The following is a 23,577-nucleotide window of genomic DNA, read 5'->3' as shown; positions in this document are numbered from 1 at the left end:
GTAGGTGAAATAGTTTAGAGAGTTAAGAGCTCCACTCAGAGATAGTTGAGCCACCTGCAGTCATGTGATGGAATCACAGCCCTTCACCATTTCAATGTCCAAACATGGAGCATCATTACATTTGAATAATTCCTATTATTACAGTGCTTGGAAGTGATAGAACTTTAATGTGCAGCACTCTCGAATAGGTTGCATTATATTTAGTAAGATACAAGGTCTGTGACATTTGCTAACTCTATGGAAGCCCTCCTCCACTGTCTGATATTGAGGCACAGAAGGGTGGGTGTGCAGGTAAGGCTACCTGAGTAAAGGATGTGATCTTGAATTTGTACGGCAGCAACTCGGCATGGGATTCTAGAAGTGGCATTAAAGATGAAGTGCCCCTCCACAATGATGGTTCTGTTGGGCATGTTGGTGGCTTATTATGACTGTGCTCCAGGCATATCAAGTCATTACCCTAATTGATGGTCAGCAGCCAAAATATGAATTGTTTATAGTAGAAACAAACATGTATTTCTTAGTTTCCGCTTATTGTAGATGTTTTACATCAGTGATGCCCACCTAATGATATTATAAAGGTCAGTTGACAGCACTTTCTATTATATAATTTGGGGTAGAGGTCCTAATACGCCAACGGGCGAGTGATGTCACTTGGGCTACCCCTGAGATTTTGGTGAGATGATGTCCAATGTATGGAGCTGTGCTTCACTAGGTTTCAAATGGTTTGAATTGCATACCAAACTGCATTATTTCCCCTCCTCCCCCCTTATTCTCTCCCAACCCCCTCCTTTCATCCTCCTCCTACCTTCCCTCCCTCTTCTTCCTAGCCCTCCCCTTCCCTTCCCCCTCTGAATAATTGCTCTACATTCTGTTTTTGGTGACTGATTCATGTTTGTAATTTGCTTCTGTTGTTACAATTTTTGTTATGTTAAATGTACCCTGTTGTTGTAACTGTACAGCGCTTTGGTATAAAGCGCTATATAAGATTAATAAATACAAATACAAATATATATGTGTGGACGTTCACTTATTATTCCATGTGGAGCTACGGCCAGTTTCAAACCGGAGCTTTGCAACACAACCCACAGCACTACTAGGCCGAAGGCTGACTGCTTCTCTTCCAAGTGAGAGTCTGGAAAACTGAGTGGAGGGCTTTACTCCAAAATCAAAGCTTTCCCAAGGACAGAAAGCCAGTGACAGAGGAGAGAGAACATGGTTCAGAGGCTGTAAGGTAGAGAAAGCGGCCGAGTCAGAGAAGAAAACAAAGGGGGACGTGGAGGGAATGAGCAAAATATTTAACAGGAAGCAAAGAATGAAGAGAGGCTTAAAAGAAAGATTGAAATAATGAGAGATAAGAAAACCAGGGGAAATGAGAAAGAGGAGAAATAAGGAGCAGAGAACATAGAGAAAGGGGGAATAGAAAGATGGAAGGTGCAGAGATAATGGGGAGAAGAGGCATGCAGAGAGAAAGAAGGCATGAGATGAGAGAAGGGAGTGAGAATGCAGATGTTCCTTCTGGGAGACCAGACAGGAGGAGTCTAGAGCCTAACATGTATGTGCTACTGTCGGTTCATACCACATAAGGTCGGTGACATTTTATCATTTGGGCGGGGGGGGGGGGCTGCAGTTAGCAGGGAGGAAATCGGGCCCTGCACCCTGCTGTAATAACATTCCAGAGCTCGATTGTCTATCTTTTAACAAACAGACCTAAACATGCATAAACCCCTTCAAGCAAGCACATATTGACATCCATAAACAACGAATAACATATACACAGACTCAAATACATGAATTAGCAAAGCCACATTGTTTTTGGTTTTGTGTAGGCATGGGATAGACATTTGACAGGCACACCAGTACAGTTGTACTATCTCGCCATAAGATGACAACCACTGGAAAAATGGCATATCAGGGCATATAATAGCAGGGCCCGGCAAATACCCTAATTTTACCAGTCCACAAACTAAAACTGGCAGCTTTGTCAAGTATTGTTTTCAACAGGACTTCAAAGCAAAGAATAGAGCTTTTGGAAAACAATCCTTCATTTACCAGGCTGCGTACAGCACGTCTGGATAAGATATGAACTGGGTCTTGTTTCTCTCCAAGCACTGCATTTCTGGAGACTGTACCTTGTTCAGGAAATGCCTACTATCCACTGATGATGAGATCACTCTACGTCCAGTATCCGCATACATGTTTTCATCTAAAGATAGATTTGTTTCTACACGGATGAACAAGATCTGTCAGATTATGGGCAATGCTGACCTTTCCATCAATCTATTGATATCACAGCCGGACAAAGCTAAAAGAAGCCTATATCGAGCGGCAGGGGAGTTGCTAGGTCTGGAAAAGACCCGGGGCTAAGCTGATGTCAGAACTGTTGGGACTGGGGGCTAGCTAGTCTTTTGGCTGTAGCTCCTGAGATTCTATCCGGGGCTACAGCCAAAAGATCAGGGGCTATAGCCCCCTTAGCCCCCCCCTAGCAACGCCCCTGTCGAGCGGATTGGATCAATACATGTGATACATGTTTGCATTATCAAGGAGGTGACACTATTAGATTCCCACCAAAAATACTGCAGATTTTACCACCTTATCTAGTAAGATCTCCTACGCCGGCTTATAGATCTGCCATTATATGATTACTGCTTACCCAGGAGGTATTATCGAAACGGCTCTAATACTGTCTACTGACAACAGCTGTCGCTTTTGCACTACTAGAGAGGCGCCCAAAACACTACACCATTTGATAACGCAATGCTCCAGCCTAAGGCCCCTAAGAAAATTGCACTTTGCACAATATTGTCAACAATTGGGAAATCTCGATGAGGTAGCTTGTTGGGCAACCATTCTGAGCTGCACACAACCAAAGATTCAATTAGCAACAGTGAATTTTCTAAAGAAAAGTCTCCATTTAACCCCAGAATCCAGCCCCTAGTACTATCGCAAGTCCAGTAGTTCATGATTTAACAATGCATTTTGTCTCCTGACTCGAGGGTCTGACTGTTGTACTGTTGTACTTTTTACCTTTGCTTTGTTGTTTTGATTTGTATTGGATGTATGAAGATAATGAATTTCTGTACATATGAAATTGTTATTTTAAATTATGAATTTGTATATTGAATCTGTTTTATATTTTGATATTTTAAGGTTGATTAAATTAAACTAATTCAATAAAAAAAAGAATAGATCTTAAACAAGGGGGTGAAGGCACACTTGGCCCAGACATTTTGTTATGCCAGTGACCATTTAGAGCTGCAATCGAGCCTTTCACACTCAAAAGGCTGCTTAGAAATAGCACTGAGTGGTCAAAGTTTGATGTTACTGCTTGTTAGAACGAGTTCAAAGAGATGTGTTCTGGGCATGGATGGTCAGGTTACGAGTAGGAATAGCCATACGGATTGTCATTAGCAGTCAATGGATATACTTCTCAACTCCCATGCTTTTTGAGGGTGTCACCCAACATTGAATCAGTTCACTCACCCACCAAGAATGTTACCCATCCATACACTTTAATGGGCTCTTACCTGCCAAAACCGAAATCGTCCCTTTTTCATCCTCTTTGGGTACTCAAAAGGTTGAGAGGTTTACAATGGATGGGTAAATAACCAAACAACACCCACAATATGCCTGTCCCTCCTCACATATCATCTCCGTCCTAGCTGCACTACCCAATAAGTAAAATAAACGAGCATTGGCAAAACCAATAGTGTTGGCGTTTGTAGTTGGTATTTTTCACATTTAGCATGGAGGGAAAGATTGAAGAATGACAGCATGGGAAGGAATAAAAGGCAGTGCTGGGTTTGGGGGTTAGGGGTAAAAGAAGCACTGTGGGTGAAGGAATAATCTATAAAGGCTACATGAAGAATACAAAATTAATAGATTAAAGGTCATCCAGCAACAGTACACAGGAGCATTGTACAACATTTGAAGGAAGGAGTGACAGCCCAAATGGGGGGAAGGGGTGGCAGGGCAAAAGGGATGCATAGCGACAACACAAACCCAGGGGAGGATTGACAGGGCAAAGCTGGTCGGAGCGACAGCGCTAGAGCGGGAAGGAGCAAAAGCACAAGGGGGGGTAGCGTAGGGCATTGGGGAGTAGTGACAGTGCAAGGGGAGGAGGGACACACAAGGGGAGAGGAGGGACATGAGAGGAATGAGGTGGGACAGCCAAGGGCGGGAAAAGTGACAACACCTACCTACAGGGAAGAAGCAATAGAATAAGTGGAGTGTGACAGCTGTTGGTTGTATACATAATTGCAGCCTTTTGTCATAGTTGTTCTATACTGTAGTTTTGATCTCAATGTGATTTCTTACAAGAACACCTGTATGTTGTCAGTGGTACTGCACCTATCCAATGAACCTGCAGATATATTTTATTGGAAAGGAGGTGCAATACCACTGACAACCTACAGATGTCCTCATAAGAAATCGCATTGAGATTGAAGAGATGCACTACCACAGACAACATACAGATGTCCTCATAAGAAATCTCATTGAGAGTTCTTATGCTGCATCTGTATGTTGTCACTGGTACTGCTGCTCTCCAAAAAATGTATAAAATAAGCAAGAACCAGGGAAACATGAAATTGAAATGGACACAGGTCGTGAGCAGGAGAAAACATTTGTCAGTAATGCTACACCTCTCCAATGAAGTACAACTCACAGATGTCCTGACAACTTATTTAATTGGAGATGTGCGGTACCAGTGACAACATACCGATGTCCTCATAAGAAATTTTATGAGAACATCTGTATGCTGTCAGTTAACCCACACCACTCTAAAAAAAAGAGTCACCTCTATGGTAACACTATCCAGAAAGGGAACCTACAAGTAGCCCATCAGGGTATAGGAAAGGAGCACAAATATAGCCCAACTCCCTCAAGATACAAAAGGAAAAATCACTAGCCATACAAGATTTGAAAGTTACAAAGTCACATGACATGGTTCAGAAATCCTTATTGAGAGAAAATGGAAGAAGCCACTATTGGATTACATCGGCGTAATGGAACAAGAATCTGTGTGTTGGCAGATTATGTCACAGCATTTCCAGTTGTCATATGATATGATATGATATGGCATTTATAGCACGCCTATACACAGATGTTTCAAGGCGCAGCGAGGGAAGGGAGGGGGAACAGAGGGAAGACAGAGACAACAATCTTACTAGGCCAGCTGACATTGAGATCACGCACGCGCAGGGGAAGTGGGAAGGGGAAAAGTGTGCATGGGAAGGGGCAAGGGGTAATGCAGTACATGGGATCGACAGTAAAAAAAACAATGGAATAAATAAACGCAATAAGTAAAAAGTGCGTCCAGCTGGTGGCAAGTGCAAGGGTAAGTGCAAACATCAGGTGTCAAGTGCTGGATACAGAAACCAGTCCCCAAGTTTCGGGGGTTGCTAGGGAGGCAGTGCAAGTGTGCAGTGCAAGTGTGCAACTGTCGGGGGAGGGGACCTGGGCCCGAGATCAGAGGGTGGCCAGGTGACCAGTGCCATTTCAGCCAGGAGATCAGCAGGGGAGAGGTGGAGAGAAAGCAGAAGCAAAGAGGAAGGTTTTGAGGTGCTTCTTGAACCGGAGATGGTTCTCCTCAAATTTCATGGATGCAGGGAGACTGTTCCAGAGAGGGGTCCCAGCTGAAGGCAGAGATCTACCACCAACCCGTTGCTTGGAGAAGCGACTAGCTCTGAGGGAGTTGGAGGCGGATGAGCGACAAGCTCGTGAATGAAGATATTTAGGAAGAGAGAGTTGAAGGTATTGAGGCCCCAGGCCCCAGAGGGCCTTGTGGACACTGCAGAGGGTTGTGAACTTAATCCCTGCAGCCACTGGGAGCCAGTGCAGAGATTTCAGTCCTGGAGAGATACGATCCCTGGGCTTGAAGCCAAGGACAAGTCTTGCAGTTCTGTTCTGGATGAGTTGCAGAGGGCGGAAAGTAGAAGCAGGCTGTTGCAGTAGTCCAGCCTAGAGAGAACCAGAGCTCTGGATACAGTGAGCTTCTGGGGGAAGGAGAGGAAAGGAATAATACCTCTGAGGAGGTGCAGCTGGTAGTGTGACTTCTTAGAGACGTCAGAAATAAGGAGAGAAGGAGAGTGTGGAGTGGAAGATGACCCCAAGGGTTTTAGCCTCACAAGTGGAGCAGGAAGAGGACCAAGATAGGCTGGCCAGAGAGCGACAGGAAAGGAGGGAGCTGGTGTGCCAATGAGGAGAATATCAGTCTTTCTGGCATTAAGGCAGAGATCATTGGCGGCACACTACTCCTGGACAGCAGACAGACAGTCAGAGATGAGAGATGGAGAAGAAGTGGCAGAGGGGAGCCTGACATTGAGCTGAGTGTCATCCGCGTAGCACTGAAGATTGGGGCAGAGAGCGGCAATGTGGTGTCCAAGAAGTGGCAGGTATTGGTTGAACAGCCAGGTAGAGAGGTTAGACCCCTGGGGAACAGCACAGATAGAGATAGAGATGGAGGAGAGGAAGGCCCAAGTTGCATCTGGGAGGGTCGATCGAAGAGGAAAGAGGTCAGACAAGCCAGGGCCTGATCGGTGATGCCAGAGACGGTGGAGCAGGATGGAATAGTTGACCGTGTCAAAGGCAGAAGAGAGATCAACTAAGATGAGGACACAGGGGGTGTTGGAATCAAGGTTGGAGAGCAGGTCATCACGGATGTTCAGGAGAGCAGTTTCCGTGCTTCTGGCAGCTCTGAAGCTAGACTGATGGTCATGGATAAATAAATAAATAAATAACTAAATAAATAAATAAATAAATAAATAAATAAATACATAGAGACAACCAACAGATTCAGTGTGAAGATTAAGCTGGGAGATGGCCTGCTTTTCAAGGAATTTGCCCTGGAAAGGAGTGATGGAGATTGGGTGATAGTTAGCCGGGCAGGACGGGCCGGCAGAGGGTTTCTTAAGAAGAGGGTGCACAAGGGAGTGCTTAAGGTGGGAAGGAAAGACCCCAGTGGGGAAGGAGTGGTTGCAGAAGTCATCCAGAGCAGGGGCCAAGGTGTCAATGTGATCCTTGATGGTTTTTCCGAGATTTTCATAGATTGGACTTGTTTAGAAACCTTGTCTGGGGAGAACAGGGGAAAGCAGGAGAAGTAGGAAGGAGAGGTGGCCATAGAAGGGCCAGAGAAAGAGCAGAGAGTAGAGGAGGCAGATGGAGAGGAAGAGAGAGAGAAGACAGAATGTCCTGGGTTTTACAGATGAAATGAGAAGCCAGGGCCGTGCAGAGGGCCTGGGAGGGGACAGGAGAGATAGAGACTGCAGCAGGATTGGCCAGCTCCTTGCAGCTTTTAAACAGTGTGGCTGAGTTGTTAAATGCCGCAGAGATGCAGACTTGGATGTGGGATCTCTTCTTGGTGCGGATAAAGAGCCGGTATTGCCTTTGGTGTAGGCAGCAGGCCAGTTTGTCAGAGGATGTACCGGAGGCATGCTATTTCCTCTCAGCCACCCTGCACTTGCATTTAAGGGTGGCCAGGTCTGAGTCGTACCAGGAGTTGCACTTGGCATGAGGCTTCAAGCGAATCCTCATGACAGGGGTAAGAACATCAAGAGTATCAGAGATAGCAGAGTGGAGCAAGGAGAGGGCTGTGTCAGGGTTTGAGTCAGCCAAAGGAGGAGGAGGGGGAAAAAGTGGCAGCAAAAGCCTCAACTGACACATGCTCCATGGGTCGGATGACCGGGAAGGTAGGTGGCAGTGCTGCAGTTGGCTTGGCCGGAGGGGTGGAGAGAGTGAGCTGAGAGCAAAGGAGAAAGTGATCGCTCCAGGAGAGAGGAGTGGTGAGAGGGATAGAAAGGAGAAGGTCTGTAGAGATCAGAACATCCAGAGTGTGTCCTGCAGAGTGAGTTAGGTCAGAGGGGAGGATAGAGAGTGAGAGAGAGTTGCAGAGATCACGAAAGAGTCCAGAGGACAGGCAGGAAGCATCCAGGTAGATTTTAAAGTCTCCAAGAAGGAGGAGTTGAGTGGTCGAGACCAGGAGGGAAGAGGAGAGGTCCACCCACACAGAGAGGAAGGAGGAGATCTGACCAGGTGACCGATAGATGGTAACCACAGCAAGGGAATGGCTAGGAGAGAGAGAAAGCCTGCAGACAAGGCATTCAAAAGAAGAGGAGGCCTGCGTAGGAATGACAGAGGCAGGAATCCACTCAGGGAAAATCAGAGCTACACCCCTACTGGAGCGGTTGGATCTGGGCACGGTGAGGATCTTGTACCCATCAGGTATGAGAGTGTCAAAGCTTGTGACACAGTTGGCCGTGAACCGTGTCTCGGTGAGTCCGATGACCTCGAGATCAAGTTCTTCCAGGAGGCGGAAGATGTCGAAGAAGTGTTTGGAAGCTAAGCGAGAGTTTAGAGTGGCAATATGGAGAAGGTTGCTGTCCAGGAAAGACTTCCGGGGAGGGGTACAAACCAGAGGTACACCCTGCGGAGGTGTTGAAGAAGTCGGAGGCGGGGGGGGCAGAAAAGGAAGGAGGAGAGGGCAAGGTAGCCAAGGAGGAGAGATTAGGGTGAGGCAAGGAAGCCGTGGAGGGCGAGGGGGGACAGCAGGAGCAGGAAGGAAATTGATGAGGCACTGGAATCATCTATCAAAGAGGAGATAGCGACCGCAAAGTCAGCTTTCTGGACCCCTTTACTCTCTCTCTTCTCTTTAGCAATGGCGTTGGCCATATTTTTGTGGCTGTGCCACCAAAATGCGCCAAAGACAAAAAGTGAATATCCTGCTGCTTAATGAGGTACTAACTCTTCCAAGCACTGTAATAATAAGACTTACAATTGTTTTTAAATGTTTGTTATTGTGATTTCTTAAAAATATATGTATGTATTGAATACTCATTCAATACGGAAAAAGAATATTACACAGCCGTTATGGTTAAGTTGCTGTTTCCATAGGAAGAGCCCTTTTTGGGCGGCTTATAACTTCGCTCCGTCTGGACGAATCCTCACCAAACTTTGCAAAAGAAGTATATGGCCCACTCTGAATTGTTTTGCAAAGTTTGGTGAGGTTTGGTCCGGGGGGGCAAAGTTATAGGGGGGTCCCAAAATTTCTCTTTTTTGGGAAAAATCTTTGTTCACGCCTACAGCCCAAACCGCTGGATGGATTTACACCAAATTTGCGGCAGGAGCGGCGGCTTGGTCCCAAAAGTGTGCTTTTGTTAATTTGGTGTAAATCTGTCAAGTATTTTCTTTTAAATGACCAATACGTAAGGCAAAAAAATGTGTGATATCTATGTCCGCTCCGCAGACTCACTTCCCTGTTCGATCTGCGGACTGGCCTCTGATTGGCTGCACTGTCCGCGGACTGGCCTCCGATTGGCCAAACAAATTCGCAGACTTTTGCGTGGTCCGTGGACCCCGGGACGTGGCCGCTTATTGGATGGTGCAAAAACGTGAAATGCGTCTGTTTCCCTTAAAAACCCGCCATCTTGGATTTGCAGACTCTTTTGGGGTCCGCGAACAGCGCAGTGAAAACTTTTTTTTAAAAAGCAGCATTTCACTTGCCAAACTCAACAAACAATCTCTGGGGATGTGGGGTGGACGGGGTGAGAATTGGATTGGAGGTGGCCATTAGAAGGCAAAAAACGGGTTGTTTCATCCCCGAAAGTCTGCAAAAACTCTGGATGTCCTGGGACAGTCCTGTGGTGTTCGCGGACACTTCTGATGATACCTATTTCTGCATTACAGGGTTGGGGAAAAGCAGTTTTTGGATGGCTAATAACTTTTGCGCCACTCAATGAAACTGCATGTAATTTTGCAATTTTATTCTAGAACTAATCCTGAATGGTTTTGCAAAATATTTTCGGATTCTGTCAAGAGGGGGCAAAATTAGAGGGGGGGGGCAAAATATTGTAAAGGCATATACATGTGGTGTCATTTGACGAATCTGTACAACATTTTGCAAAACAATTTTGGATCTAGATATAAATGGTTTTCTAAAGTTTGGTGGGATTTTCTCAAGAGGGGGGAAATTGGAGGGGGGGTCTCAACATTTTTTGATGGCTTATAACTTTGTTGCGATTTGACAAATGTGGAGAAAAGTTTTGAGAAAGATTATAGACCAAACCTTCAATGTTTGTGTAAAGACTGAATGGATTTTGTCGAGTGGGTGCTAAATTATATGACTATTGTATGTAAAAACATTTTGACACTTTTGTACAAATAAAACATGGGCTGATTTCAAGCAAACACGTGAAAGAGGCATTGGCAAGGACCACATAGCATGGTTTTGCAAATGTGCCAATTTTTCATTTTTTGACAAGAGTCATAGGGGGTAATTCATAGAATTCAGCGCACAAGTGGCGCACGCGGCTGGCGCTCAGTGTGCGCGTGTGAATCCCTGCACCAGCCGCATGCGCCAAAACCCATTTCCGCGCACAGCGTATTCATGGATTCCAGCTACCAAAACCAGCCGCGGCGCACAGTGGCGCAGCGACCGTGCAGCAGCGCCAGTTACGCCCCCAAGAACGCCTCTCGCGCAGGGAAAAGCCATCAAAATCCCCAATCCAGTGCAAAGGGCTGCGCTAACCCTGTACCAGCACGGCAAGCGGGCTACGTGTATCACTGGGGTGCGCGGGAAGTACCTCACGTCATTTCAGCTGGGTACGTGCATTTCAGGGGTGCGCAGGAAGGTTCACATGCGATTCCATCAGGGTACGTGTATTTCAGGGGTGTGTGGGAAGTTCCACACACGATTTCAGCAGGGTACGTGTATTTCAGGGGTGCGCGGGAAGTTCCACACGCGATTTCAGGAGGGTACGTGTATTACAGGGGTGCGCTTGAAGTTCCACACGCGATTCCATCAGGGTACGTGTACATCAGGGGTGCGTGGGAATTTTCACACGTGAATTCAGCAGGGTACGTGTATATCAGGGGTGCGCGGGAAGTTCCACACGCGAATGTCCTGGCTACGTGTATTTCGGTGTGCGCGGGAAGTTTCACACGCGATATCAGCACGGTACGTGTATTCCAGGGGTGCGCGGGAAGTTCCACACGCGAATGTCCAGGCTACATGTATTTCGGGGTGCGTGGGAAGTTCCACACACGAATGTCCTGGCTATGTGTATTTCGGGGTGCGCGGGAAGTTCCACACGCGAATCTCCTGGCTACGTGTATTTCGGGGTGCGCGAGAAGTTACACACGCGAATCTCCAGGCTACATGTATCTTGGGGTGCGTGGGAAGTTTCACACGCAAAGTCAGCAGGGTACATGTATATCAGGGGTGCGCGGGAAGTTACACACGCGAATCTCCTGGCTACGTGTATCTTGGGGTGCGTGGGAAGTTTCACACGCGAAGTCAGCAGGGTACATGTATATCAGGGATGCGCGGGAAGTTCCACACGCGAATGTCCTGGCTACGTGTATTTCGGGGTGAGCGGGAAGTTTCACACGCGATATCAGCAGGGTACGTGCATATCAGGGGTGTGCGGAAATTATCACACGCGATTCCATCAGGGTATTACAGGGGTGCGTGGGGAGCACCACACGTGAATTGCACGTGTGGGTCCTCCCAGGTGTTCCCTCTACACCCTCCACGGCCCCTGCAGGTGGCTCACACCACAGGGACCTACCCTGCACATGTCCTGCAGGCACCCCATCCACCATGGCCATGCCCCCCAGCCAACCCACATGTCAACTTGCACTACTGCCCACCAACGCATGTCCCCCTGCACCCCCAGCCACCAGGGGCACCCTCCACCAGGCCCCCACCCATGTCTCCCACCACCCCCACCCCCCAGCAGTGCAGGGGCACCCTCCACCAGGCCCCCACCCATGTCCAACTCATGTTCCCCACCACCCCCACCCCCCAGCAGTGCAGGGGCACCCTCCACCAGGCCCCCACCCATGTCTCCCACCACCCCCACCCCCCAGCAGTGCAGGGGCACCCTCCACCAGGCCCCCACCCATGTCCAACTCATGTTCCGACACCACCCCCACCCCCCAGCAGTGCAGGGGCACCCTCCACCAGGCCCCCACCCATGTCTCCCACCCCCCCACCCCCCAGCAGTGCAGGGGCACCCTCCGCCAGGCACCCACCGATGTCCAACTCATGTTCCCCACCACCCCCACCCCCCAGCAGTGCAGGGGCACCCTCCACCAGGCCCCCACCCATGTCTCCCACCACCCCCACCCCCCAGAAGTGCCGGGGCACCCTCCACCAGGCCCCCACCCATGTCCAACTCATGTTCCCCACCACCCCCACCCCCCAGCAGTGCAGGGGCACCCTCCACCAGTCCCCACCCATGTCTCCCACCACCCTACCCCCCAGCAGTGCAGGGGCACCCTCCACCAGGCCCCCACCCATGTCCAACTCATGTTCCCCACCACCCCCACCCCCCAGCAGTGCAGTGGCACCCTCCACCAGGCCCCCACCCATATCTCCCACCACCCCCACCCCCCAGCAGTGCAGGGGCACCCTCCACCAGGCCCCCACCCATGTCAAACTCATGTCCCCACCACCCCCACCCCCCAGCACTGTGGGGCACCTGCCAGCAGGCCCCCACCCATCTCCAACTCATGTCCCCACCACCCCCACCCCCCAGCACTGTGGGGCACCTGCCAGCAGGCCCCCACCCATGTCCAACTCATGTTCCCCACCACCCCTACCCCCCAGCACTGTGGGGCACCTGCCAGCAGGCCCCCACCCATGTCCAACTCATGTTCCCCACCACCCCCACCCCCCAGCAGTGCAGGGGCACCCTCCACCAGGCCCCCACCCATGTCTCCCACCACCCCCACCCCCCAGCAGTGCAGGGGCACCCTCCACCAGCCCCCATCCATGTCTCCCACCACCCCCAACCCCCAGCAGTGCAGGGGCACCCTCCACCAGGCCCCCACCCATGTCCAACTCATGTTCCCCACCACCCCCACCCCCCAGCAGTGCAGGGGCACCCTCCACCAGGCCCCCACCCATGTCTCCCACCACTCCCACCCCCCAGCACTGTGGGGCACCCTCCAGCAGGCCCCCACCCATGTCCAACTCATGTTCCCCACCACCCCCACCCCCCAGCAGTGCAGGGGCACCCTCCACCAGGCCCCCGCCCATGTCTCCCACCACCCCCACCCCCCAGCAGTGCAGGGGCACCCTCCACCAGGCCCCCACCCATGTCTCCCACCACCCCCACCCCCCAGCAGTGTGGGGCACCCTCCAGCAGGCCCCCACCCATGTCCAACTCATGTTCCCCACCACCCCCACCCCCCAGCAGTGCAGGGGCACCCTCCACCAGGCCCCCACCCATGTCTCCCACCACCCCCACCCCCCAGCAGTGCAGGGGCACCCTCCACCAGGCCTCCACCCATGTCCAACTCATGTTCCCCACCACCCCCACCCCCCAGCAGTGCAGGGGCACCCTCCACCAGGCCCCCACCCATGACTCTCACCACCCCCACCACCCAGCAGTGCAGGGGCACCCTCCACCAGGCCCCCACCCATGACTCCCACCACCCCCACCCCCCAGCACTGTGGGGCACCTACCAGCAGGCCCCCACCCATGTCCAACTCATGTCTCCACCACCCTCACCCCCCAGCACTGTTGAGCACCTGCCAGCAGGCCCCCACCCATGTCCAACTCATGTTCCCCACCACCCCCACCCCCAGCACTGTGGGGCACCTGCCAGCAGGCCCCCACCCATGTCCAACTCATGTTCCCCAGCCAACATGTCATCACAATCTAGATCCCTGGTCCCTATGGTCAGCCTCCAAATGCAAAACACCCACCCGAATATTGCATCCACCCACTCATAATTGGCAATTACATGACAGAACACCAATTGCAAGTTCCGAAACAAACACATTTCCCTCACATACACCCAATGGGTGTCAGTGAATATCAAAACCCATATCATGATATGCATGAAACCAATGAGATACCACACATTGAAGTTCACCAAAAAAAATATGTATTAAAGGAAACATAAATAGAATAAAAAATGAAGAAACAGAAATGTGAATGTACAAAAATTAAAAGAAGCATGTCCGTGAAAAAAAGCAAAACCAAAAATAAAATTCCAAAGTAATGTTGTCCAAAGTCAATGTCCACAAAACAAAATCCAATGGGAAATAAAAAAGAAAGCCATTGCTCCATGGTCAAATTGTGAAAGAAAAATACAATCCAACAGTGAACTATGTACATACGAGCAAGCCAGGGTCCATTATCCCAACAAAAGAAATGAAACCTATCTAACTACACTAACTAATAAAATAAACTATATACAAAAATGTGGCCAATGTCCAAAAGGTCCAAAATAAATCCAAAAAAAAAGGAAACCTAACACTACCTACATAACTATGTACAAGGGCAGCGGGCTAGTTTGACGGCTCATTTTTGGATGTCCCGGGCCAGGGCATCATCGAACTCCTGCTCAATGTCCCGGAGGCGGTCCTCCTCCATGGCCCTGAGGGTCCGCAGGGCCGTCGACATGTCCACCTCCAAACCCCTGCGGATTGCCTCGAGGCACTCGGCCCGCCTCAGGGCCCTCCGCATGGAGTTCTCCGCCCTGACCATTGTGAGCCGTGCCTCTTCCGCCCGCTGCCGCTCCGCATCTATGGCGTGGCCCAACCGCTGCCACACGGAAGACACTCTCTGTCCTGGGTCCTCCTGCACTCCGGCCTATCCTGCCCCTCCGATGTTGAAGGCCCCGAGCCTTCATGGCTCCCACCACGTTGCTGCTGCTGCTGTGCCTCTGCCCGTGCACTGCCTCCTGCTGCCTGCACATCCTCCGCCGGCTGGGGTGCAGTCGTTGATGTGGCCATCCCTGCTGGACGTCCGACTCCCGACTGTGGCAGGGATGCCTCCTCCACCAGCCTGGCCGCACCGTCAGAGGCAGCTCCACAGGGCACCCAGGTGACTGATGGGTGGGAAGATGGCACGGAGGACGACTGGCGCGTAGGGGGTTCAGGTGAGGAGTGGGTCGTAGCAAGCCCCAGCAAACGGAGGAATCCGGACTGGGTGACCTGTCCCAGAAGGCTGACGTGGTCAACGAGCCATTCGAGTTGACGTGCAGTCTCCTCATGAAAAGACTGCAGGTCACCTCGCATGGCCCGTTGACGCAACGCCACACCAGTCAGGACAGGCTCAACCCGGACCCGGATAGCCACGTCCGCAGGCAGAGGAAGGCCAGTTGTCGTTTGCTCATCCCCTGCCTGAAAACGGGTCTGGACGTAGGCATCCCTGCTGGTGCAAGATGATGCAGGGACAGGATCAGGGACAGGATTGCACACAGGCATCTCCGTGGCGGCCTGTGCTGCCTCCTGTCCCTGGTCCTGCACTGCATCACTAGCACCAGTGGGATCCCCACCTCCAGACCCCGTCTCTGTTGCTTGCACGGCCTCCTCCTCCAGCAAACCCCCCACCAACCTGGATGACTCCATGCCATCTTCCCCCGTTGGGCCCTGTGGGGTCCCAGCGGCCCCTTCTGCTGCCGAGGAGTCCAACTCCAACCTCCGCCTCTTGGACCTCCCCCCGGCAGCTGCGGCCTGGGACGCGGCACCGGACTCCTCACTCCCCGACGAGATGACAACATGGGAGGGGAGCCGGGCCTTGCGTCTCCGGCTGGCAGTGGGATCCCCGCCGCTGTGCTCCACAGCACCTTCTCCGCCCTCTTCATCAGTTGACGCTGCAGACAGGGAGAAATAAAACACAGGCATCAGGGCACTGTATAATGGACACATACACACATGACAGTTGTACATGAGTGGCATTGGCAAACCTCAGACATGCCATCACAATCCCCAACACACATGTCATTTCAACTCGCACACATGAGCCATACCACAGCCATATCGCAACTGCCAGCACCATCCATACCCATACAACAGCATGAGCAGGCAAAGCTGAGCCAGACATCACATGCAACACAGGAAGTGCACCACACATGTACACACACCACCACACTTGCATGCATGTGTACACCTCTGCCAAGTGTTGCAGTGCTCAGATGGGCATCCATGTCACATCTGCCAATCAGGCTTCCACATCCGGCTGTCACATGCATCCATGTTGCATCACTGTTGCACCCTTGTCAAATACACACAAATGCACATGTACACAGTGCTGATACATGCAGCTGAAAACAACATACATGCGTGACATCACGGACATGTCTACTTACATACAAATTCATCCAAACATGTGTGCCCACACAACTGAATTTGGCATACAAGCCTACAGACACAAGCACCATCCATGTCTCACACATTCCAGGCCTCGCATGTATTAGCCCCACGGCCCTGTACACCCCCACCCATACTCGACCCCATACAAACAGATGTGCAACCTGCACACTACTGAAACATCACCACACGCACAGCTCACAATCAGGATGCATGTACACTTACCGCTCGACTCCAGACGGGTCTGCCTCTCAAGGACCTGGACGTGGAGCGCTGGGGATATGCGTTCCAGGACCCTCATCTGATCTTCCGACAAGTGGCCCCGGCGCCCCTTGGCATCCGCTGTCTTCAAGAGGCGCCGGGCCTTGTTCAGGGTCCTGGACCTGAAGTCCTCCCAGCGCTTCTTGACATGTTGGAAGTCGCGGACTGCCACCCCCTCCGCGTTGATGGCAGTCACGATGTCAGTCCAGATCCGAGTCCGTCCTTCCTTGTCGTCGCGGGAACTTCCGAAGAGGGCATCATACTGCCCCAGGACTTGCTCCACCAGGACACCAACTTCGGTGGCAATGAAGCTGGTGCACCTCTGCCTCTCTGGCCGGGGGTTGTCAGTGGTCTCAGATGGTGTTTGCCCCGACATGACAACCCCAGAGGCAGGAGTGGGTGGGCAACTGGGTCCTGGGGCTGGGCTGTGGAGCTATGGAATCCCAGTCGGGAGTCTTCGGTTCCAGCAGGGGTGGTCACAGCAACAGCACCCCTGGCTGATGTGCAGGCAGCAAATGGCAGGGCACGTGGGCAGCAGGCAGTCAGGCAGCAGCAGATGGCAGGTGGGAGTGTGCTCGGGGCTCTGGGGGGCAGTAGTTCGGCCTTCTGGACAGGAGCGTGGTCTTCCGTGTGCTTACACGTGGCCAGCTTGATACGGAGTGATTTGGCACGTGAAAATTCAGCACGTCAGCGTGTAATTCGAGGAAAGGCCCTTAGCGCGTAAGCGCATCTGCACGCATACACAATTTCATTGGACAGAAGGCCCCTGAAGCGCAAGTGCCCCTGTGACGTGACGTGCACAGGCGTGCATGGGCATTTCAGCGCGCGTGAAAAACTGCACATCCGCGTGTAATACGAGGAAAGGGCCCATGCGCGTAAGTGACGTGACGCGCGCATGCGTTTCCCTCAGCACGGGTTAAAGGTGAGCGGGCCCAGCAGTTCGCTGTACGTGCCTTTCGTGGAGACCGACGTGTGTTGCTGCTTCCTGTTGTTTCGCGCGCCATCACAACTTCACAGCTATCAAGGACGTATCTCTTCTTTTGGCGGGGGTATTGGCTAAGCGTGTTTTTCTGCATTACGCTAGTCAGACGGTGAGTCGCACACGCTCTTTTTCCCACTGCGGGTGCCCCTGTGTATCGCACCCATTTTCAATGTCATAGTAGCCTGCGTGTCCCACGCGTACGCGTTATTCGTGTTACTGGGTGCCACCGTGTACTGCGGGAGGTTGAATCCACGCACATAGGCTGCAGGGTTGCGTGCACGGTTTTACTGCAGTTTTGGGGTGCCTGAGCGTTGCGTGACCCGTCACCACATCACCGGGGTCACATACAGCCTTGCAGGTGCAGGGGGGCTGTTAACATCTTGCTTCCCACCCCCTTCACCCCAATTGCCCAGGTCAATTGTGGTGTACACCTCCCATTGGCACCACTCCATCTGTGCCAGCACTACTACATCTGTGCCATGGTTGGGAGGGCACCAAAGGTGAGGGGCGCCTCAGCTGGGCGTCCCCCTCGTGGGAGGCGTGGTCGGGGACGTGGCCGTGGTGACCAGGGAGTAGGGGGACTCCAGGGTGTCCAGGGCGGCCACAGAGGGGGAAGAGGCATGGGTGCGCCACTTGAGCACAATGTTGTGCCATGTGTTGGTGCAGTCATGCCACTACCCCCTGTGGTTCGGGGGATGCAGCTTCTGCATCTGGCATTGGCGCCCGTGTGACCCGGCAGTCCGTTCCATCGACTGCCACGGGCCCAAGGGTAGTGGTAGCTGCAGGTGCAGCTGTGGACACCGCCACCCAGGCTCGGGGTCTGCCAGCGCAGACTGCGTTGGCACTTGAAGAGCCCTTGGTAGATCTCCAACAGGCCAGGGGGGAAACCATAGGGGCAGGCCGGGCTGCTCAGACCAAGACACGTGTCCCTGGGGCAGTCATGTCATCTGCTGCCCCGAACAACTGGGTGTTGGCAAGTGCAGGGGCAGATGCACCCAACAGCACCCCGGTTGTGAGTCTGCCAACCAGGACCGTTGCGGTCAATGACCCTGCCACAGCTGATATTGCTGCGCAGGGTCCATTAGTGGGCACCCAGCTGCCACTGACACAAGTCAGGCCTTTGGTCATCCCTCCACCTGCCACTCCCTTGGCTCAATCCACCGAACCCACTGGCCATACTGGTCAGGGCGGCATTAGCCAGCCAGGGTCTGCGCCACAGTCCAAGAGGAGGAAGGTTGCACCTGCAGCACAGGCTGGGACCCACACACAGCCACGACCTCCTGCACGTCGAGGAAGAAGCCTTTCTGTAAGCAGGAACTGGACTTCCTCGTGGACTACGTGCAGGGCCACAGCCGTGACATGCTAGTGGGTGCCAATATTCAGACTACGGCTGCCCAACGTGACACCCACTGGAAGCATGTTGCGGAACATGTCAGTTCATTCGGCCATGAGGTGCGCACGGCGCAAGAGTGCAAAAAGCGTTGGAATGACATCAAACGCAGCACTAAGGCTAAGCGTGCCTCTAATTACAACTTGACTCTGGTGACTGGCGGTGGGCCTGCACCAGAGGAGGAAGAGGTCACTCAGCATGAGGCACTCGTTGCGGAGTTCATACCACCTGAATTGGTCGAAGGAGTGGGAGAGATGCTGGACTTTGATGCCCAGTCCAGTGAGTGTTGATGCGTGTTTGTTGAGGACGTGTGTGTTTCACTTGTGGGATGTGTTGTGCATGATTGCCGCTACATGTGACGTGTACATGGTTCTGATGTGTAAGTAATACAATGCTTCCGTCATGCATGTCTCCTCTGCCTGCATGCGGGGACTCCATGTAGGCATGCTCCCTTGCCCCTCCTCCGCCACTCTGCACCCCAGTTCCACCTTTGCACTGGTGTTCTTCAATCTTGCCAATGTGTACTTTCTTGTTCATGCGTCCTGTGTAGATGCTAACTTCCAGCGTAGAATCGGCCAAACATATGCCGTGTGGTACAGCGTTAGTACTTGATGCAGGGTATCTCACTTGTACTGTGCATAGGTCAGATCTCCCGCAGGGACATGAGTGCCCATTCATGCTCCATGTGCATTGCACGCAAGCCCCTATGTGTCCTTGACTGGATGATCACTGTAATACAAGTCCTTGGTTACATACATTGCCTGCCATCTCATCAACCTTCCCATGTCAACTGTGGCTCAGTCCTGTGTTGCACACATGTTTAGGGTCTGACAATCTGTGTGGCTCACAGGCCTCAGCCTGTTCAATGGCCAATGACTCTGTCCAACTGTTGTTGTGTCTTCTTCACACATGGGCGGAATCCAGAGTTTTCATCATGTGTCCTGCTTACTGTCCCTGCATCATTTGCAGTGTTGTCACTTGAATCACATTCAGCTGTTGATGCCAGTCAACACTGCCTGTCAATACACAGGTGTATGGTCAGCCTTTTGATACCATGCTAGGCATCCCTGCTTTGGTACTGGGGTGGAGGGGTGCTTGGCTTCTAGATATGGTACACATTGAATGCACAATGCACGTGATGTCTGAATTTGACATTGCACTGCCTTCACATTTCCTGGCACACACCATGGAGTCCTTGTACATGTAGGTAGTGAGTGGCGTACACATTTTCTGCACTGCATAGACCCACTTCCATGGAAACTGCCACCTTTCAACAGGTCTGATCACAGAAGCAATTCATAGTTGACCCAGCATGCATGGCAGGTTATATGTTGTGTCACATGTCTGCCTGATGCGTTTGTTTTCGGTGTGTGTGTGTGTTGTATGCTTCTGACATGTGTAGTGACTTTTTTTCTCTCTATTTTCCAGGTGATGACGCAATGGAGGCGGAGGATGGTGTTGTGATGCCAGACACAGGGTTGGTACCGCTACATCAACCCGGCACTAGTGGGGGTCGTGGGGTGGTAGGCCACGAAACCCCCCAAGTGCTACAGTCCATCTTGTCTCTGGCTGCCTATGAGTCCAGCCTTGATGACGACTCTGACGTCCATGTTGAGTTGGATGAGCATCAAGTCCATGTGTCAGGGGTGAGTGATTCTGATGTGGACACTCCTCTGTCTGCGACACCTGCACTGAGGGATCAGACAGTCTTGGTTCCTCCGCCCGTGGCGGATCGGGACGCAGGGTCACCCTCCACACCAGTCACGGATGTGCCTGGGACATCACGTCGACGGGGGCATGTAGTCGTGCAGCCGCGGGCGGTGCCAACACAGCAAGGACCCCCGGTCCTTGGGTCCCGCAGGGGTCAAGCCCGGCAACGCGGTCGCCGCGCGCAACCGCAGTATACTGAGTGGGAGCAAGACATGACTGCCAATTCAGAACGGCAGGGGGCAGCAATGGAGAACATCGCTGAGAGCATGGAGCGTGTGGCCCGATCTGTGCTCCCCCCTGCTAGGCAGGTGCTTCTCCAGCAGCAGGCGGCACGGTCCACGGCCCGCTCGCTCAGGCTGGGCATGGCGGCCTCAGACAGGGCACGCCAGGCTGAAATGTCGTCTCTGCGTCAAGCACATGGATGCCCTGAGGGAGGAGTATGCTTCCCTCAGATCCACTCTGGGTGTCCTTATGATGTCCCAGAGGCAGCAAGCAGAGGAGAGGTTTGCACAGCTTGAGCGTACCATCTCGGCTAAGCTACAGGCTTGCCGGTGCAGCGGTTGTCCAGCCAGGCCTTGCAGGAGGAACTCTGTGTTACACGTGCTACCTTACAAGAGGAAGCACGTGTATCACGTGAGGTTCTGCATGCAGACCTACGTCACATCGCCACACAGAACCAGGCTCAACCGTACGCCAGACTTGCTGCCGACGAGGGGCAAGCTGCAGCTAGGCGTGGCCAGGCTACTGTGCCACGTCCTCCTTTCCAGGATAAGCCATACTCGGACGACCATCTATCTCCCACATAGGTCGGGCTGTGCAGGCGTTGAGCCCATGGAGGTTTTTTTTTTGGCTCAGCATCATCGCATGTGGATGTTGAGCAGCACCCTGTACCTCCCCCCTCCTGGGTGCCTCCCCTCCCCCCCGGGTCGTATGTGGCCATTTTTTATTTTTCTTTTAGTTTAGTTAGTTAAGTTTCTGTTTGATAGTTTAATTAGGTAATGTCGGTTTTCCATAGTTAGTATAATTAGTTAATAGTTACTATAGTTTAAAATTGCCCGTCTATTGTGCTTTCATGTGACGGTGCAGTGCTTTGTGGCTTTTGAAGGCATCCACTGTCTGTTCCAGCTGGGCCCTTCAGGCTTGTCTTGTGTATGTGGTTGCTGCTTGGGGTCCTTGACTCACATATGCCACTCCTGCCTCCCTTATCCATGGGCTCGCAAGGATGGTTCGGTGTTACAAAATTTTACGCAAGGGCCTTGGACTGTCATATCTGTGGCATGTCTGGTGCTGTGTGACTTGTGTTTACACCCCTAGTGGGGATGATTTTGGTGTTATTGTCCACTGTTCAGCTTTTGCTAGATGGGTGTTTCATGATTAATGTGTACATTCATTGTTATGCATTGTGTAGTATGTTTCTTATCTTTACTGTACACGTGCTTGTTGCAATTCATGCTGTAGATAGTGTTACACACTTTGGATGTGAAAGACGGACTGATGGTGTGATTTATGCTGTGACTCTCTGACATGGTCAAGTAATGAGATGCCTGAAGAGACACACACAGATGACTTTGAAGCATTAATCATGTGTTTCATGCCCTTTCTGCAGGGGGATGATCCTCTAGAGCACCTTAGCCAGCAGACATGGCCCATTGGACGACAGAATTCTGGACACGTTTGTTGGTGCCCACATGCACATGTGTGCACAAGCAGAGGCACAGGGATTGCAGGCCTACATCCTAGAACTGCTGACGTGTTCCAAGGAACTCCAGGCAAGGTGAGCAGTACAGGGTGGCCACTACACAGCAAAGCTTGCACCAGGCAAGTTGCACATGCAGGCTTAGTCACAGCACTGAGGGTGAGCTTGGACGAATATTGGTGTTGAAGCACACAATGCAGCTCAGGTGTGTTGGTGGACTGATGGCTGTTGATTGTAGGGTTGTCTGGGACACCTGCAGGGGCAGTGGCACATGCCCTCCGGTACACCAAGGTCCATTGAGGCACTTGTATCAACCATGTAGCCTTCCGAGACATGGAAAGGGGCAGCTCACAGGGACATACAGCAAGGGACATACTCGGGTGCAGTGCATTTCATTTCCATGTACTTTATGATAAATGCACTGCCAACTTTGTTTCGGTCATGGTGGTACGCAACTTGCTCTGAAGTCATGGCTTGCTATATGGGTCTGTCTGCTTACCCAGGGAACATTGCATGTTGTGTGAATTGTGACACATTGGTGTTCCATTTGCCACGCACCCACCGGCGGCTGACTTAATGCATTGACTGTTTGTAGAGTAGTTTGTTGCTATGGGGCATGTTTGGTGGTGTGTTTTTGTGTAATTGGCACGTACAGGTGTGGCACGTACAGGTTGTTGACTGTGGCTCTCTTTGCAGCATTGCAGTGCTCCTGTAACCGGACCTGAGAGTGCGCAGGTAGGAGGCCAGCACTCAAAACCAGAGCTAAGTGTCTTGTTGTTTTTCTTTCAAAATGCTCTACATAGGCTTGCTGGGGGGAACACTAATGCATGGATGTATGTGTGATTCAATTTGGCATGTTTTTTTCCCCCTAATCACCCGGAATCCTATGCAATTTTGAACCCTGTACCCTCTACCCGGTGTTCCTGCTTCCCGTACCTATCCAAGCAACGTTCCCTAACCCTCTTTCCCCGCTGGGGTTGCGGATGCCTGTGTAAGCCCCGAACTTGCAGGCGCCAAAACCCTAGAGGGGGTGGTTGGTTCGTACCACTCCTAAGCCTGGACTACAGAAGGCCATGACAATGATGTCCAAGTTTGTTTGGATTGTGTATGCGTTCATGCAGGTAGTACATTTTCGTGCATTCCCTACTTTCATGTGTCATTCCTCCTCCCCTCTCCTGCCACTCATTCCAGTTATCCAGTGTGCCAACATCTGTCCCGACTGCATATCCCTGAACCTCCTTCCCCACCAGGGTCTCAGGGGCCTGTGTGAGTTTGACCTTGCAGGCACCCGGGACACGGTGGGGGTGGTTGTTTCGTGACACTCCCGCGTCTGTACACGGGACCTGTGACAATACACATCCGTTCATGATGCATCATCCTATGTTATGTACCACACATGGTTCACATCCTGTTGTGACATTGTTTTGCTGTGCTAC

Source organism: Ambystoma mexicanum, chromosome 6q (genome assembly GCF_040938575.1).
Source record: "Ambystoma mexicanum isolate Mex_15411 chromosome 6q, UKY_AmexF1_1, whole genome shotgun sequence".
Lineage (NCBI taxonomy): Eukaryota > Metazoa > Chordata > Amphibia > Caudata > Ambystomatidae > Ambystoma > Ambystoma mexicanum.
This window is presented reverse-complemented; position numbering follows the sequence as displayed.